Source organism: Cyanistes caeruleus, unplaced genomic scaffold (assembly GCF_971803275.1).
Source record: "Cyanistes caeruleus unplaced genomic scaffold, bCyaCae1.hap1.1 HAP1_SCAFFOLD_127, whole genome shotgun sequence".
NCBI classification, from domain to species: Eukaryota; Metazoa; Chordata; class Aves; order Passeriformes; family Paridae; genus Cyanistes; species Cyanistes caeruleus.
In genome coordinates, this window is record NW_028255924.1 from 49,581 (window position 1) to 66,976 (window position 17,396).

General features: G+C 52.1%; 1 protein-coding gene and 1 long non-coding RNA gene across 2 annotated transcripts in view; one reads left to right on the forward strand and one right to left on the reverse strand.

The window, feature by feature from the left end:
- The window catches only part of LOC111944892 (uncharacterized), a 246,714-nt gene that overhangs the window by 14,811 nt on the left and 214,507 nt on the right, over positions 1-17,396 (reverse strand). The gene's annotated exons all lie outside the window — the stretch shown is intronic.
- Positions 15,036-17,260, forward strand: LOC147646070 (uncharacterized). Its single transcript, XR_015281976.1, has 3 exons — positions 15,036-15,144; positions 15,544-15,721; positions 17,202-17,260. It is a non-coding gene; the product is annotated as an uncharacterized LOC147646070 (long non-coding RNA).

The window sequence follows — 17,396 nt, forward strand, 5'->3', positions numbered from 1 at the left end:
CCAGACATTTGACACAGAGATACAACAGAACCAGCCTCTGTATCACCTTTTGCAACATTAATTTGCATTCCCAATTTAGCCATCAAGTCCCTTCCCAGTAAATTACAATCACAATTGTGAGCAAATAAAAATCCCTGCATTTTAAACCCATCCTCCACATCTGCTAATAGTGTCTCAATAAAACACACCCACTTATCTTTCCCACTTAGTGTCTTAATAATTTATATATTCCTTAGCACCTTTAGGTGTAAGATTCCGAGTGGATGGAGAGGCCCCTGTGTCCATCAGGAAAGGTCTCCTCTGGATCCAGCCCCACCCTGGATGTTCCCAAGGTCTGCAGTGTGGTGGGTCCCTGGTGGAATGGGAGCTGTGCCACCGCTAAGAATGCATGTCCATCAAGGGCTGGACTTGCTGGTGCTGAGGGTGCTGCTGTCTGTGCTTGCAGTGTCCTTGTGCCCTGCAGCTGGAAGGCTGATTCCTTGCCAGGGGCTGTTTGGGTGGGCTGTGCCCTGGCCAGGAGGGCAATGCCTGTGCCAGGTGCTTGTGGCCGAGGGTGTCCCCTGGGTGCTGGGGCCCCCTTGGGCTCTGGGCTTGATCTCTCAGGGGCTGTAGGAAGTGTGCCATGGCCTTTGCCTTCAGCTTGGCCTTTTGCTCATCCCTTGCTGCATTCAGCTGCTGAGCCTTTGTGAGCAAGTGCTGCAGGGGCTTCTTCTGTCGCTGCTGCAGCCCCCCTCAGTGCCTGTGGGTGCTCATCGTGTGGCAGCTGCTGAGCTTTCTGCAAAACCCTTCCTTTCTCCAGGGACCCAGCAGGAAATGCTTAAAAGATCATGTGGATCCTTGCAGGTCTAATCGCCATTTGTGAGCTGTTTCTTCCTCGTGCTGGCTGTGCTGAGGCTCCCCTCCCCAGCCCGTATCCCAGAGCCGGTCCCTGTCCTGCCGCAGTGTCCAAAGGCGGCCCCCCCTGGCGGGCAGGGCCGGCAGCTCCACGGGGCCGGGCAGCGGCCGGGGCGTCCCGCAGCCTCCTGGGGGCCGGGGGCCACTGCCGGCCCTGCCCGGGGGGTGCTGGGCTCAGGCAGCGCCCGGCGCTGAGCCCCGGCTGCCCCACAGCCCCGGCCCGGCCCCACAGCTCCCCACAGGCCCCCAGCCCGTGCTCCCGGTGCCGCAGCTCTGCGCCCGCTCCTGCCGCTCCCAGCTCAGAGAAACCCCCTGAAATCCTCACCTCCTTGTTTTCCTCTCCTGGAAAACTGGGATACAAAGGATCTGAGTCAGCTGGCAAATTCTGAGGATAAGACCCTTCTGAAACACATCCCAATCCTCAGTATTTTTCTCTTCCTCTTCTTTTCCATCATCCTTTTTCTTACCCCATGGATTCCTCCTGCTGCTTCTTGCCTTAAGCACATTCCTGCACACTCCCCTTCAGCCAGTCCCTTCCCAGCACACCAACACCATCCATCCCCTGTTGTCTAAATCCCTTCTGGACTTCCCTTCTTGCCCCCCTGGGTGTCCATGTCCTTAATTCCCTCTGGGAGAATGTGCAAACGACCTCCACATGCTCCCAAGGGACCCTTGAGAGATATTTTGGGATCCTCATCCCTTTTGCTGGGACCCCATTGTGGCTTTCCCTTTTGTCCCCTCCCTGGGTGCCCTGCCATGTTCACTCCCCGAAGATGCCACTGTAGTCACTGCTGAGATTTTCAGTGCTCTCTCCCTGCCGACTCTTGAGAGCCGCCCTGATCCGTCCCTCGTCTGTCTCCTGCTCACTCTCGGGTACCCAATCAATGCCCGGTGCCGCCGCCAGCCGAGGGAGCCGATCCCCCAAACTGGGTGAGGCCCCTTCAGCTGCACTCACTGCCCGCTGGCCCGGACGGTGGAAGGAATTGCGGAGGAGCCCCAAGGTGTGTGGAAAAATTGACATCCCCAGAGGTTTCTGTCCACAAGGAAGACAGAGGAGTCTTGTAACAGTAATTGTATTCATAAAAAAGGGTGTGCCCATGGGACATTTCCCATGGGGTCTCTCCAGTTGTTGGCAGACACAGCCTCCTTTTCACCCTAATTTTCTTGGCCACATCTCCCTGTCCCTTTCCCTACTGGCTGAAGTCCTGGAGAGGTACAGACTTCCCAATGCACCTCCTACATACCCCCTTAATATGCACCCCACTTTTGTATAGCTAACGATATTGATGGCTGTGTTAAGTCTTTGTTGTTCTTCTGGAAGTTGATGAATTTAGCAGGACCTTGGCTGAGCAGCAGTCTGTGTCATCAATTAATAACATTTTGTGCAGCTGCTGGCTCCTCGTGTCACTTCCTTATGTCCACGTCCCTGGCCCTATGTGCAGTGAGGTTGAGGGGATCAGTTTGTAAAGAGGCTTTGTTGTTGTTCCTTTGCTGGGGTTGCCCCGTTTTGGGGCCATCCCCCCTGGAGCAGGGTGTCCCCCCTTGGTGCAGGCGCAGGGCTCAGGCAGGGCTGAGCCAATCAGAGCGCGCGGCGCTGATGACTCATCAGTGTCCAGGCAGAGCCGCAGCTGCCAGCGTTCCCCAGCTGGAGCCCAGCTGCGCCCCTCCCCTCCGGGCCTTGGCGCCCCCCTGGAGGGGAATTTGGGGAGGTGGGAGGGGGGAGCGCCAAGGCCGGGCCCCCCCGCGCTGTGGTGGCGGGAGCGGCTGCAGTGGGGAGCGAGTGCGGGCGGAAGCGGCCGAGAGCCCAGCGCTGCCCCAGGCCGAGCTGGCCCAGCTGCATCCGTGCCCCTGCGGTGGGATGCTGTGGGACTGGAGGGGAAGAGGGAGGCGGCAGTGGGTGCTGGGCCTGGGGGCAGGAGGAGAAGGGAAGGAGAAGCAGGGTTGAGGAAAAAAACGGTCAAAATATATGTACCTGGGGTTGTGCAGAAGGAGGAGGAGGAGTGTGAGGTCGAGTAGGGCCACAGGAGGAGGAGGAGGAGCAGGGAGAGGAAGCAGCACGAAGTTCATCCCTGTATCTGCAGCTCCCCCAGCCTCAGGTGCAGTGCCTCCCCACATGCAGCGGGTGACCACAGTGGGCAATCCACGATTTTTATGGGGCTGAATCTTGGTGTTTCTGAGCCTTACTGTGGTAAACGTTGGTGCTTTAGTTTCTTGCAGGGGCTGAACCTTTCTATTGTGCAGGGGGTTTTGGCTGAATCTTGTTGTTTGGTTTGTTTGTGATCTGTGTTTTGTTGTTTGGGCTGAATCTTGTTGTTTTTGAGGTTCTTACAGACGCAAGATGCCCAGTGTCTTTCTGAGACGAACCTGGGCAAGGAGGCATGTAGGAGACACATCGGGGGTGGACGGTCTGAGACTCGGCAGAGACCTCTATAGTCGAGTTAGATGTTAGTTGTTTATTTCAGGGCGTGGGAGAGAGAGAGAGGGAGAGCCTGCCATGAGCCGACAGATAGAGCGCAAAGCAGGCTCAGAGAGAACAATACAAAAGGGGGTAAAATATGAATACATGAGTTCAAGACTTTAAGATTGCTAAGAAAGAGAATAACAGAACAGAAGTGAGAGAGCCAGGAAAAAGAGGATAAAGAAGAGCAGGAAAGAGCAGGAAAAAGAGAGCAGCAAGAGTGTAGAAAGTATGAGGCAAGAAGGCTAAGAGAAACAAGAGAGCTAAGAGAGAGCCAAGAGAGAGTAGCAAGAGAGCCAAGAGTTAAGAGAGACTAAGAGAACCAAGAGAACTCTCTTTTACAATTACATATTTACATTACAATTACAATTACATATATACATATATAACCTATACATTGAATATTCTATTCCTTTACTAACCAATCTTTCTAAGTATCCTAATACAGTAACATTTGTGTTCGACCTATAGAAATCGCTGGTTTTGCATATTTTTAGTTATCTCGGGGTTCTTCAGACCTTTCCTTATAAGGCTGGGAAGAGGGGTCTCAGCTTAGTTTTCCTGGGGGAAAGAACGTGCTCTGGCATGTCAGCTTGGTTTCATTGAATTATTCAAACTGTGCTTTCATTTGTATTTCTTCCTTAGCCTTTCTGGCTAAAGAGACATATTTATAATTTCTTTCTAATTCTGCCTTCCCAACAGAGGCACCCCCAGCCCAAGGCACTCTCCTCTCTTTTTTTCCTCCTAACCAGGAATTTTCATTCCCAAATTTTTTCCAGATGGAAGAGGAGGAGGAAAAGCCCTGGAGATGCCGCACAAGGAGGGGCTGCAAATGCAGTCCAGGGAGCTGCGAGGAGGAAAGATCCCCCCAGTGCCAGGAACACGGCCAGAGATCCAGCCGGAGCTCAGAGCTGGGGGAGAAGCCCCACAAGTGCTTGGAATGTGGGAAGGGCTTCAGGTACAGCTCCCACCTCATCCAGCACCAGGTGATCCACACTGGGGAAAAGCCCTATGGGTGTGGGAAATGTGGGAAGAGCTTCAACCATGGCTCCAACCTGAGGAAACACCAGAGGATCCACTCTGGGGAAAAGCCCTACGAGTGTGGGAAATGTGGGAAGAGCTTCAGAGATATCTCTAATTTGATGACACACCAGGTGATCCACACAGGGGAACGGCCCTACACCTGCTTGGAATGTGGGAAGAGCTTTGGGTGGAGCTCCACTCTGAGGGAACACCAGCTCATCCACACTGGGGAGAGGCCCTACGAGTGTCTCCAGTGTGGGAAGAGGTTTCAGACCAGGTCCAGTGTCCTCCTACATGAGCGGATTCACACAGACGAGAGGCCCTTCCGCTGCCCCGACTGCGGGAAGGGCTTCAACCGCAACTCCAACCTCACCGTCCACCGGCGCATCCACACTGGGGAGAGGCCCTACGAGTGTCCCCAGTGTGGGAAGAGCTTCTCCAGGGGCTATCACTTGACCCAACACCAACGGAGGCACCAGTAAGGGAAGCCCTGCGAGTGCCCCGAGTGCGGGAAGAGCTTCGTGCGCTGCTCCAGCTCCATCCCCCATGGGAGGATGGGCGTTGGATGATCCCCAGTGACCCCCGTTGGGCAGAGCCCTGGTGATCCGTGGTCCTGGTGATCCATGTTGGGAAGACACCTGGCTGGGAGGCTTCACATCTTCTTGGCTCCCTGTGGGCACCTGGATGAAAGCAGGGGAATGAAAATTCAACAGGACACAGAATGACAGTGGGAATTGTTGACTTTTAATCCTCGAGAACCTTTTGCCTCAGGAGCTGTGTGGGCAGAGAAAAGGGGGTGACACCGGGCTTGGGGGCCCAGAGGGGAGCACAAATGCTCTGGGTGAGGGAGACACGACCCCCAGAACCCTCCCTCACCTTCCTGCGCAGGCAGAAGCCGAGCCCCAGTGCCAGGAAGACGAAGCCCAACACTGAGACTCCAATCCCCATCAGCATCTTGCGTTGGGCAGCGTTTGATGGCATCCCTGGGGCATCTGCAGAGGTCAGGACCCCCAAAACCTCTCACAGACACCCCAAGCCCCTCCAAGGACCCTCCCAGTCTCTCCCAGCCCCCCCAAGACCCTCTGAAACCTCCTTTGGAGTCACTAATTTTAAACAATTAAGAATTTTAGAAAAATTAGGGGTCTTGGCTAGAGATAGGCCTTGCTGGAACTAGTTAGAGTTAATGATGAAGGGAAAAGCAGGATTTGAGATAATGAATCTCGGACTTAGGTAAAAAAATTACTTGTCATTGTATGTTTGTTCAGCTGTGCTTATAATGAGAAAAGAGAAACTGATAAATGGGTTCAGGAAGATCAGAGACCTTACATCTGGAAACCCATTTCCAAGTCACAAGGGAGGAAACTGGAGTTGTACCAAATGTCCTTTGTAATGTTAACCATTGTAAAGGCAGAAAGGTCAGAGTGAGGAAAAGCGGTTTTCCTTCATCTCCTGATGACCCCTCCTCACCAAAATGACCCCCTCCTCAAATTGGGGAGCCAACCATGCAGGCGTAATGACATTAAAATCATTACCATGAATTCTAATCCGAAGTGGCACATGGGACGTGATAGCATTATGCATATGCATTAGTATATGCATATATACATATATACATTCATATGTATTAGTATTTTGGATATTTAAGACTTTTGTAAATAAATAGACACTGGAATCTTTTGTCAACTTGCAGTGCATATTAAGGGGTGACTCCTGCACTCAGCCAGTGCTGTGATTAAACATCCACTTTGTAACTTTAAACTGTTGGAGAGGTTTTTTTGTCCATTAACAGATTGATGTTGATACTGGATCAATATTGCTATTTTGGTAAATCACTGCCAGTCTCTTCCCAGCCTCCCCAGGACCCAGCAGAGCCCCTCCTGTTCCTCTCAGGATCCCACAGCCCCCTCCCAATTTCTCCCCACTGCCCCTGGACCCCCAAACCCTCTCCCAGTCCCTTCCTAGCACAACCAGGACTCATCAAGACTCCTCCCAGTCTCTTCCCAGCACAAGCAACCTCATCCCAATCCCTGCTTTCCAATCCCCAATCTCCTTCCAGCTCCTCCAGGCTCACTCAAATCCCTCCCAGTGACACCCAGCACCCCCAAACTCCCTCCCAGGGTCCAGCAGGACCCCCAGAACCCCATCCCACCCTCCCCAACATTCTTCAAACCCCTTCCCAGGCATCCTCAGCACCTCAATCCCTTCCCCAGTTTAAACCAGTCTATCTCAAACTCCCTCCCAGTTCCTCCCAGCACCCCCCAATCCCCCTCTGGGCCCCCCCAGTGCCTCCCCCGCTGCCCCCGGCGCTGTGGGGGCCGGGCCGTGCCCCAGTGCCGGCTCAGGGGGTGCTCCAGGCTGCCGTGCTCCACCTGGCAGCTGGAGCTGAGCCCGCATTGCCGGGCGGTTTCCAGCAGCACCAGGAGCTGCTGGCTCCAGTCCCCGCTGGGGAGCACGGCAGTGGCCAGCACGTGGCCCGAGAGCTGCTGCTGGCCCTGGGAGCAGCTCAGCTGGATGTGGGCAGGGGAGAAATCCATCCGGGAGCAGAGCAGGCGGCCGGGGCCGGGCTGGGAGCTGGAGGGCACCAGCGAGATGGACACGCTGGGATGGGCACTGGGAGGGATTGGAGAGGAGTGGTGTGGCATTGGGAGGGACTGGGAATGGACTGGGAAGGACTGGGGTGGCACTGGAAGAGATGGGAGCAGGTACTGGAACACTGGAAGAGAGCGTGGAGGTCCTGGAGTGAAGTGAGAATGAACTCGGAAGAGACTGGGAATGGCTAAAAAGAAGTGGGAGGGAGTCTCGGGCCTCAGGGCGGGACTGGTGGCAATGGGCGGGACTGTGGTGGCACTGGGCGAGACTGTGGGGCCTCTGGGCGGGACTGTGGTGGCACTGGGCGGGACTGTGGTGGCACTGGGAGGGACTGTGGTGGCACTGGGCGGGACTGTGGTGGCACTGGGAGGGACTGTGGTGGCACTGGGAGGGACTGTGGTGGCACTGGGAGGGACTGTGGTGGCACTGGGCGGGACTGGGAATGAAGCGCGCGGCACTGAGCGGCCGAGTCCAGCGCGGGGCTCTCGGCTCTGTGGATCTGCCCGGCAACTGATGAGTCACCAGAGAGACGCGCTCTGATTGGCTGAGGGGAGGTAGAACCACGGAGGAGTGAGAGGGACCGGGAGGGCATTTGGGGTGATTCCAATGGACTGGGAGAGGCTGGGATGAACAGGGAAAGCCACAGGGGCCACTGGGAGGCCCCGGGGATGGGCACACAGAAGGCTGAGGGCTCTGGGGTGATTCCCAGGGAGGTTTGGAGGAACACGGCCGGGCCCCTCTCTGTGCCCCGCGAGCAGCGGCTCAGACAGAAAAGTTCAGGAGCGGGAGGAGGTGTTTCTCAAGATTGATTTTAATCCTCATTCTCCTGGTCTGATTTGCTCAATCCTAAGTTCAGTTCATTTCCCCGTGTCGGGCTGTTGTGCCCCTGATGGTGATCCCTGAGTGACCTCTCCCTGCCCTTGTCCCGACCCACGAGGATTTGGATTTGTTTCAGTTCAGTGGAATTCATGGTGATTTGGGGGGAGCTGGAGCAAAGCAGCTGGAAAGCACAGTGGGCATGAGAGGGACTGAACCAGGGCAGGAGTTGGGGCTGCCTCGAGTGAGCTCTCACATTGTGAACCTTCATGGGGTCTTTCTAAGGGAATTTTGTTGAAGTTTGACATTCTTTATTAAAAAGCAGAGTCACAAGTGGAGCTCTGCTTTCAGCTTGAAATAAGGGGATGGAACGTGGGCACTGGGACTTCCATAACCTCAAGTTGTTCCTTGATCCTGGACACTTTAGCTTTGGCAATCTGAAGCCCTTCAGCAGCAATGTCGCTGCCACCCCCTGGTTTCTGGCTCAGACCCAGCTCGCAGCTTGGACAAGGTCTGGGCTTTGTCCTCTTGAGCTTCGGGAGCCTCCCGGGAAGCACCAGCCCTCCCCAGCCCACCCTTGGTAGCACTTTTTATTTTCTCTCTCCTGACAATTTTATCCCCAAAACTGCCGTGGGAACGTTGTATCCAAGCACATCCTCCAGTGCTGCACTTTCCTCCTGGGAATTCCCTGTGCAGGGAATGTGTCTGTGCTTTTCCCTGCTCTGTTCACTGACAAACAAACCTGAGCCCGTGGGACTGTCAGAGCTCCTTCATGCCATGAAATCAGGTTGTGTTTCTCATGGCATGTTCTGGAGGAGCTTTTCTTGGTGTGCCTTGTGCTGCTGGAAATGACACAAGAGCCAGGAGGGAACAGAAGCTGCTGCTGCCCGTTGGCTCAGGGCCAGGGAACCAAGTTGTGCTCCCGGGCAGTTGGGCCCTGCTGGAAGCAGAGCCGCGTTTCCCTTGAGCAGCTCAAGCTTGTGACAGCTCCAAACAGGAAACCTCAGCAGAAAACTCTTCCTCCAAACTCAGCTGCTTTCCCTCCTGCAGCTGTTTGGGAAAGAGCCTCAAAGCACAGACTCTGCTGGGAGCCATTGGTGCATTTCCTCCCTCCCGGCAGCAGCAGCTCCTGAGCCCTTCACGGGCTCCTGGCCCTTCCCAAACCCTTCAGCTCCCTTTCAACTCTCAGCACTCACTAACATATGCATTTCTTTCATATTTAAACTGCATGTAAACTTCTCTTTTTCTCTCCTCTCTATCTTTTTTATCTCCTCTTTATCTCCTTTAATCCCATCAGCACCAGTAGGATGGGGCTGGAGTCTTGGGGTGGGTGTGGGATGAACTGAGGATCCAGCAGAGAAGGGCAAGGCAGAGGGGAGAGGACTCAGCCAACCCTTCTCCTGCTCTCTCCTCCCCCAGGCTCCAGCTAAAGCAAGTCAGACTGGAAAGGATCCCACAAATGCTGTGTTCTCCTCCCTCTGAGCTTGGCTGGGGATCCTCAGCTTCAGCCTGGTGCAGTGATGGCTTAGATTCGCTAATTTGAGATTTTTGGCTAATGCACTAAATTGAAGAGGTTTATTATTACTTAATCACCTTTCATCTTTGCCAAGTTCTGCTGCACTGTGTCTGCTTTTCACCCAATACACTGCTAGCTCACCTACACACATGTACTTCTTAGGATAATATTTAGATTCATAGCTTGCTCTATAAAATCACACAATTACAGATGAAAACTCTCCACCATCTCACTCAATGCAGTTTTTTATTTACTTATGGCATATTCTTACTTGCAACTGCAGGAACATAAGCTTATGAATTCTCGACTCAGCGTCTGTGAACCTTTAGCATTGCATGAACCCAAGCTCCTTCCACGGCTGTAAATCAAACCCTTCAGTATCTGTGGAAGTTTCTGTCTTTCCATTTCCCACAGCCCACCAAAGGATTTGTGACACTTTGTGACAGAGGAGAACCTGCCAGGCAATTTTGTGTTTGCTGTAGGGAAGGTTGGGTTGCTCTGCATCAATTCCCAGAGCAGCGCAGAGCATTGGCTTTGTGATGTCAGGGCATGGATGCCACCTTGTCGTGGTGACATCCCAAGGTTGCCTTGGTGCACGGAAGGCCTCAGGGTCAGAGCAGCTCTTGGGCTTGCTCAGTGCAGGAGCATCCTCCTGCTTGAGGCGTTTGTCAGTGGGCAGCTGCACACTGACAGGAGCCTTGTTTGTTCTTGTGGTGGAGCAGAGTGTGCAAACTGGCAAAAATGATTGAGCAGCTCGCTGCTGCCATTTGCACCATCTATGTCATTGGCTACTCTGGCTATTTCCTGACCAACCTGGCACGTAAGTAGAGGTTTTCCCTGTCTGGAACCTGAGCTGGCTTTTGTAGGTCTCCCTGCTCTTCCTTAGTGACCGGGTTGCTATTGAAACACAAAGACCATGAGGATGCCCCTGGTTTGGTAAAGCTCCTGTCAACACCTTCAGCAAAACACGGGGTGTCTGTAGCCAGGGGGCTGCGGGCAGCATTTGCAGGGCTTCTGTTCCCTCCACGGGAGAGCCTGTGGCAGCAGAGTCTGGCATTTCCTCACTTTGCTGGCTCAATCTCTTGGGGTGACTTTACTTTTAAGATAGCTCTGAGAGCTCGGGAAGTTGAAACTGCTGGAGGCTGATGGGAGTTTTTTCTCCTGACTAATTCCTGGCCATGGGTGAGAATTGGCAGCGGTTTTAACTATTGAGAAGTGAGATCAACCTTTGAACAGCACCTGAAGATGTGAGGCCGGGAATTTCTTGCTCTCTTTGGTTTCTGGCTTCTGACGAGGTCACAGGGCTCTGTCTCGGCCTCCTCCCCCCCTCCAGGCCGAACAAGGCTGCAGAGGGCGGGGTGGGGGGAGAAACGGAGCCGGCCAGCCTGACTTGGTTTGCAGTTTCTGCCACTGAACTGAAACCTGACACCATCAACATCTGCAGCTTTAGCAAGATTTTAACTCTTTTACTACCTGCATGAGACTTGCAGATTAATCCTTTTTTTCCAGAGAGAGAGAGAGAGGGAGTGATCAACCATCAGCCCATCAAAGACAGTGATGAAAAAAAATAAATTTAGAGGGGGAAGAGAAAGAAGGAGATGCTTTTAATAAGCTGAAATATTTTTCTGTTAAAGCTATGGAGATGGACAGTAGTTTTCTGAATAAAAACTCCTTTAATTCATGACAGAGTATATTGGGAGGAACGGAGTGTTTCCAAGTGTGGATTTTGAGCAAATGATGAAGTAGTTGTGACACTGAGAGATGCTGGAAGAGAGGGGGAGAAGTAATAGTTGAAGATTTGTGGCTTTTAAGAAGCAAAAAGAGAAAACTTCTGTTTCCAGGGGGGCTCACAAAAACAGATAAAGAGAACTTTTGTCTTTGAATAAGTCATTCTTAAAAATGACATCCCTAGACTCATGACCCATAACACACCTCAGAGTGATGGCAAATGGGAGGAGATAACTGATGGCAGATTTCCCCGCAGCTGGCATCAGAGAAATAGAAAGCTATGAAGAAAAATCATTTTCTTGTGAAAAACTCCATAGATAGCAGAAGAAGACTTTTGTTTCTCTACAAAGACTGATGAAAAGACTCTAGCAGGAATTGGGACTGTTGTAAACACCAAAGTTCCAAAGTTTTTTGTCTCTATATTGTCATGTAAACAAGAGAATGGTTGGGTAGTGGGGGAGAAAAGGGTTGTTCTGGAAGTTTTATTCTGGTTTCTTATTCTTGTAGTTTTTGTAAATAAACTTTCTTTATTCCATTTAAGTTTTAAGCCTGTTTTGCTCTTGTTCTAATCCATATCTCACTGCAAGAAATAAATAACTTTTCTAGTGATTTTTTAGTTGCTGCTTTAAACCACACCAGTCAAGCAGGACACCTTTGAAAATGCAGACTGGGAGATCTTCTCAGATGCTGTTCTAAATAGGCCATGGTTCTCTCCAGTTTTCTCAAAGAATTTGGTTTATTTTCCTTGCCCACTGCAGGTCATCTGACCCGTGTGTTCAGAGGTGCCGATCCTGAGGTGAGTCAGAAAGGAACATTTGATGTTCCTGGTGTTTCAGAATTGTGCAGGGAACTGTGAGCTTGGCCTGTGGCAGTAGAGTGCAGAGGGCCAGCTGGGTGGGCTGAAAGAAGATCCATTTCCATGTTTACAACAGCAATAGCAAAGGCATTGTTGGCTATTTCCTAATTTTCCATTGAAGAGCTTTAAAAGAACTCAAAGCTCAGCTTTGTAGAGAGAACGTTGCTTGCTGATAGTAGCCAGGGTGAACTCTCTAATTCAGAGATATTTGCAGCCTGGCTGAATTAACCCATTTTCATTTAGTTGGAGAGACTTAGAATCCCATTGCTATCAAAGCTGATGATTTGTGCTTGGTAGAGCTGAAGAGAAATAAGGTTCTAAATGATAGGGAGCTGCCTGTCCCTAACTCCACCATCTGTCCACAGAGCCCAGAAGCAAGAGCAGACTCTGCTGTGGCTCCCTCTGCTCCTGGAGAAGAGGCCAAAGAGGAGCAAAATGAGCAAAAGGAGCACGAGCCTCCAGCTGTGGTCACAGCCCAGTCTGACCATGCCCAGACAGTAAGTGCCAGTGCTGGGTGCTGCTGTCTTTAGTGCAAGGCAGAGCTGCAAGTTTCTGAGCAGCCAGCACTTGCTGTTGCTGGCTGAGGATGCTGAGTGCTGGAGTCCTGCCAGCACCCAGCCATTCCCCCATCCCGTGGCAGCTGGAAATTGGGCTTTGAGCCGTCGTGCTGAGGCCCCAAAGCGCTGCTGCCTGCGGGTGAGCAGCTGGCTGCTTGGCTCAGGGAAGCTCTGTCTCTTGGCTTCTGCCAAGCCATGGCCAAGGGCTCACACGGCATTGCTGGGGCTCACAGGGCTTGCTTTGTTTGCTGTCCCTTTTTGGAAACCTCAGGATGACCTGGAGAAGTGTTCTGCAGTTTTCTGGAGTAATTCTTCACTTCTGCAGAGTCTTTTAGGCCACCTGTCTTTTGGCTTTTGATAAGCTGCAAGGAGATGATTGTGTTGTCCATGCAGCTGTGGCCGGCCATTCTTGTCCTGTGTGGCCAAAGAAACAAACTGTGTAGTTCTGAACCCTTCTTCTGAGGCAAAATCCACAAGTGGCAAGTTTCTCTTGATACGTTTTGTGGTGAAGTCTGCAGCTTTGGAAACTGCATTGGAGCCTAGTGTGGGGGCAAAGCTGCAAGTCCTTGAGTGCTGTCTTGTGTTGCTAAGAACCCCTTTAGAGATGGTTGTTTTTTCTCCTCAGAGCTGTTTTCCTCCTCCTGCCTCTTCTGTCCTGACACTCCCTGTTTAACCTATAAATTTCTGCCTGTCCTAGTGAGATGGGACAATTCCATGGTTTAGGTGGTTTTTGGTGACTTTGGTCATACATGCATTACATGACCCATGGCTTCCTTCATTGGCATCCCTAGGGGTGTGTCAATTAATTTGTTGGTGGGGCCTTTTGAGGATCTCTGTCAGTGCCACTCAGAATTCTCAGCTGACAAAAGAGGGAGGAGAAACACCTTGGTCCTCTTCCATATCCTGAGGTAGCCATAGAGGCTCTCTGACCTGCAGCAGAGGATCCAATTGCACACATCCTTGTCTCCTGAATGAGCAGGATTTCTAACAAGAATGTAGATGTCAGAGGGGCAGGAGTGGCAGGGCAGGCCTGAAAAGAACATGAACTCCAGCAGTGTCTCTCCCAAGGGCTGAGCTCACCCAGGAAGCCCCTGCAGAGCCAGGATGGAGCTGTGGGACAGGGCTGGCTGTCGGTCACTAGGGAGAGACAAGCAGGACACAGCAGAAGGGGAGGGAGGCCCTTGAGAAATGCCCCACAATTCCTGTCAGCTGCCCAAGAGTCTGTTGGAGATTCAGTGCCAGATGGGCCCTGATTGCACTGCCAGGGTCACTTTGGAATCTGTGCTTCCCCATGGGCAGAGAACAAGGCAGGAGAGCAGCAGCACAGAGCTTTGGGAACGTGGGAGCCCATCAGCCTTTGAGTCTTGGCCCACAAATGTTGGATGAGAAGTTGAAGCCCATCTTCTCTTGCTTTCTCTGCAGGTCCTCCTAGAGAAAGAGCAGGAGCAGATTGTTTTATCAGGACGGCCGTGCCAGCCTGAGGGAGAGCTGTTCCCAGCCCAAGAGCAGGAAGAGCAGCTGGGGCAGCAGGTGGAAGAGCCACTGGAGAATGGCCAGGTAAGGCTGACTCAGCAGGGGACAGAGTGAAGGGCAGGAAGAGGGGCATAAAACGCAGCTCTTGGGACTGAGCAGGCCACGAGTGCCAGAGGCCCTGAAAGCAAAGAGCCTCTGCAGAGATCAGCAGCGGGACAGGAGGTTACAGTGGAAGCAGAGGTGGGTAGGGAAGCAGAAAGAAGTGACTGAATGAGTGTGATTTTGAGGCTGAAACTGAGGAAGAAGCTGAGCCTGATGGCAGCTCCCAGGCACTTGCTCTCCATTTGTGTGTACAGAACATTGAGGCAGAGCCCCAGGCAGAGCTGCCCGAAGCTCCGAGGGCCATCATGGCAGTGAAGAGGAGGCCTGAGGAAGACAGAAGCGTCGAAGAGGAGATGAATCTCCCCTGGCAGAGAGGAAATCAAGAAAACCAGGTGAGTGAAAGAGTGGCAGACACTCCACTCATGGAAATTCCTCTCTGTCATTCTTCACAGGCCTCCGATGAAGAGCTGCTGGCAGAGCTGCAGGAAACTGAGGCTAGGATCAGGGCAAGGGAGGAGAGGCTGGAGGAAGAAAGAAGAACAATCGAAGAGAAATTTCATCTCCTCGCTCAGCAGCAAGAGGCTCTAGAAAATCGAGTGAGTGAAAGAGCGATAGGCACAGCAGTCACTGCAGTCTGGTGCTTTCTGCCCTTCTTGCCTTTCCTCTGCAGAGCAGCAGGGGGCTGGGCTGATGCCTCTCAGTGCCATCCTGCTGTAGTGTCTATCCCAGCTGCTTGGAAGGACATTTCCTGCTGTGTTCAATCTCAGCTGCTGCCCTGGACAGTGGCACCAGTCATTTGCCCCTTTTGCCAGCACTCATCTCAAGGGATTCCTGCTGGCCTGCTCCTGCTCTCCTTGTTTCTTCAGGGCTTTTTGCAAGTGAACACAGTCCCCCAGACAGATTTGGAATACAAGCTGCAAGCTGTCTGTATCCCTTGGTGAATCTGCTGCTGTCCTGCTCTTTCCCTTTGCTCACAGTCAATGAGCCTTGGCACACAGGGACAAGCTGTGGTCTCTGACTGCTTTGTTCTCTTTGACTTGAGGTGGATGTGTTGATATCTCACCTGGCAGCCCGCGAAGGCTTCCAGCAAATGCCGGCTGATGAAGAGCCCCAAGGTCGGCGGGAGGCACAGGTACTGTCCCAAGCACAAGTGCTGCAGGCTGAGCACCTTCTGAAGATGGTGCAGGAAAAGAGGACTGAGGGGGAGGAGCTCCAACATTAGAACAAGGAGCTGCAAATGTGTCTGCAGCCCTTGGAGGGGGAAAGGGATCCTTGGGAGGAAGTACAATGGTCGTTGTTGCAGTCATCCTTCAGAAAATCCAGGAAAATGGAATATGAAACTGGCCATCAACTTGATTAAAACCAACCTTGGGTTTTGACCATTTGGTTCCAGAAGTGGGCATCCAAAAAATCCAGTTGATGAGCTTTGCATGTGGCTAACAGCAACTTCCTAAGGGCTTGCATTTGAAAAGGGAACTCGGGGTAATCTCTGCCAGCCAGCTTCCTGACACAAACTCCTTTCTTCTCTCAGATCTACACAGGCTCTTCCATTCAATCTGCTGCAGCAGCAGCAGCAGCAGCAGCAGCATCTAAAGGAGCCTTTGTTGCCCAAGCTGAGCAGTGGAGCCGGGGCAGTTTGTCCATTTCCAGCAGTGACACATCTGCTGCTCAGCTCCAGGAGAGCCTGGGAGACTTTGTGGAGCAACTGAGTACGTCTGGTGTATTTCTTGTCTGAGGGACAGTGTATTGTGTGCACGTGCCAGCAGAGCTGTAGCAAATGATCCTCCTCACTTTGGTGTCCCAGAGACATTTAGGACTCCCCACAGGAACTGCTGTGCTCTGAGGCAGCGAGAGAGCGCTCTGGCTGTTCCTGCTGCCTCTGAGGGCAGCTTGGACTGGCTCGGCTTTGCCTGGCATTCCCTTGCCACTAAAGGCAGCAGCAGGAATTGTTCTTGGATCAGCAGAAGGCTGTGGCCCAGCAAATGATCTATGCAAGTCCTGTGTGCTAGTGGCCAAACTGAACAGAATATTTGATTCCTAGATTCTCCTTAGACTCCCGACTTCCCACCAGTCGTCAGAACCAAAAGACTTCAGAGATATTGATTGGATTTGGGGTTTTGCCTTTTTGTTGTGGTTCCGTTTTTAGTTTTCAGTTTTTATCCTTGTTTGGTTTCAGATTTGGTGTTTTTTGGTAGAGTTTGTTTTTTCTCCATCCTGAAAGAGCTGTTCTGCCCCATGTGTCTTACTGGTGTCAGTTTTAGGACTGTTTTTATTGCCTCTACTACATCTACAAGGTTTTGGTGAGGATGCTGTATTTTTGTCAGTGAGGACTCCTTTGAAAGAACATCAGGTGACAGCAGAAACAGAGAGCAAGAGATGTTTTCATTGGGCCCACAATGAAGAAACAGATATTTGTATAACAATCTGTAATTAATATCCCAGATTTATTTTTATAAAGATGTGTCCAAGAGACACATCCACGTGGTGTGATCAGATAAAACAGCACTGCAGGCATTTCTCAGGAGCGAGCCTGCAGCCCCTGTGCTGTGTATTCCTCAGATCCATGGCACTTTTTCATCCCTGATTCCCAGCCATTCCCATGACTCTTAGAATCCTACCTATTGGCCCAAGCCCTGCTCAGATCAGTCTCTGGGAAAACACATCAAGCCCTTTGTGATTCTGCAGCACAACCCATTTAATCTGCTTCTTGCCCATAACAGCTGCCAGTGCTGTGCTCTCAGAAAAGACCTGGTGGGGCTGAGAAAAGATCCCAGCTGATTTGGTGTCTACCTTCACCTGCTGGCACACAAAAGGGCCTTGATCTGCACCTGGCTGTGTCTGATCTCCAAGGCAATGCTGTTGTGTCCTGAACGGGGGCCACAGCTTGTCAGGGGCTCAGGCTGGCTGTGTCTTCTTGCCATTGCTTGTCAGTGCTCATGCTTGGCCTTTGCCAGCCTTGTGCTGTGCCCTGCTGTGCTCTCTGCGCTTCATTTCCTTCCAAGGACTGGACAAAATCAGTCTCTCTGCTGCCCATTTGTACTGCACAACTGCCTGTCTTGTTGCTGCTGTGCTTGCTGCCCAGCTGACCACAGAGGGTTCAGAGCCCCAGACAGCGGGGCTGCCTTTGGCATCTCCTGCAAGTTCGGATCTCTGCCTGAAAGTCAGCCTCTTGCATTTTGTTTCCCTCAGGGAGGATGGTGAACAAGGAAAATCCCATCACAAAATACATCGAACTGGAAAGTCTTGGCAGCGGGTGAGTCCAACCACAGTCACTTCTACACAGCCATGGGCCAGGTGTTTCCCTGGGGGAATATCCATCAAGTGGGAAGTCAGACAAGTTGTCCACATGTTTAGACAGCGCGCTTAGTCTGCCCCATCTCTCAG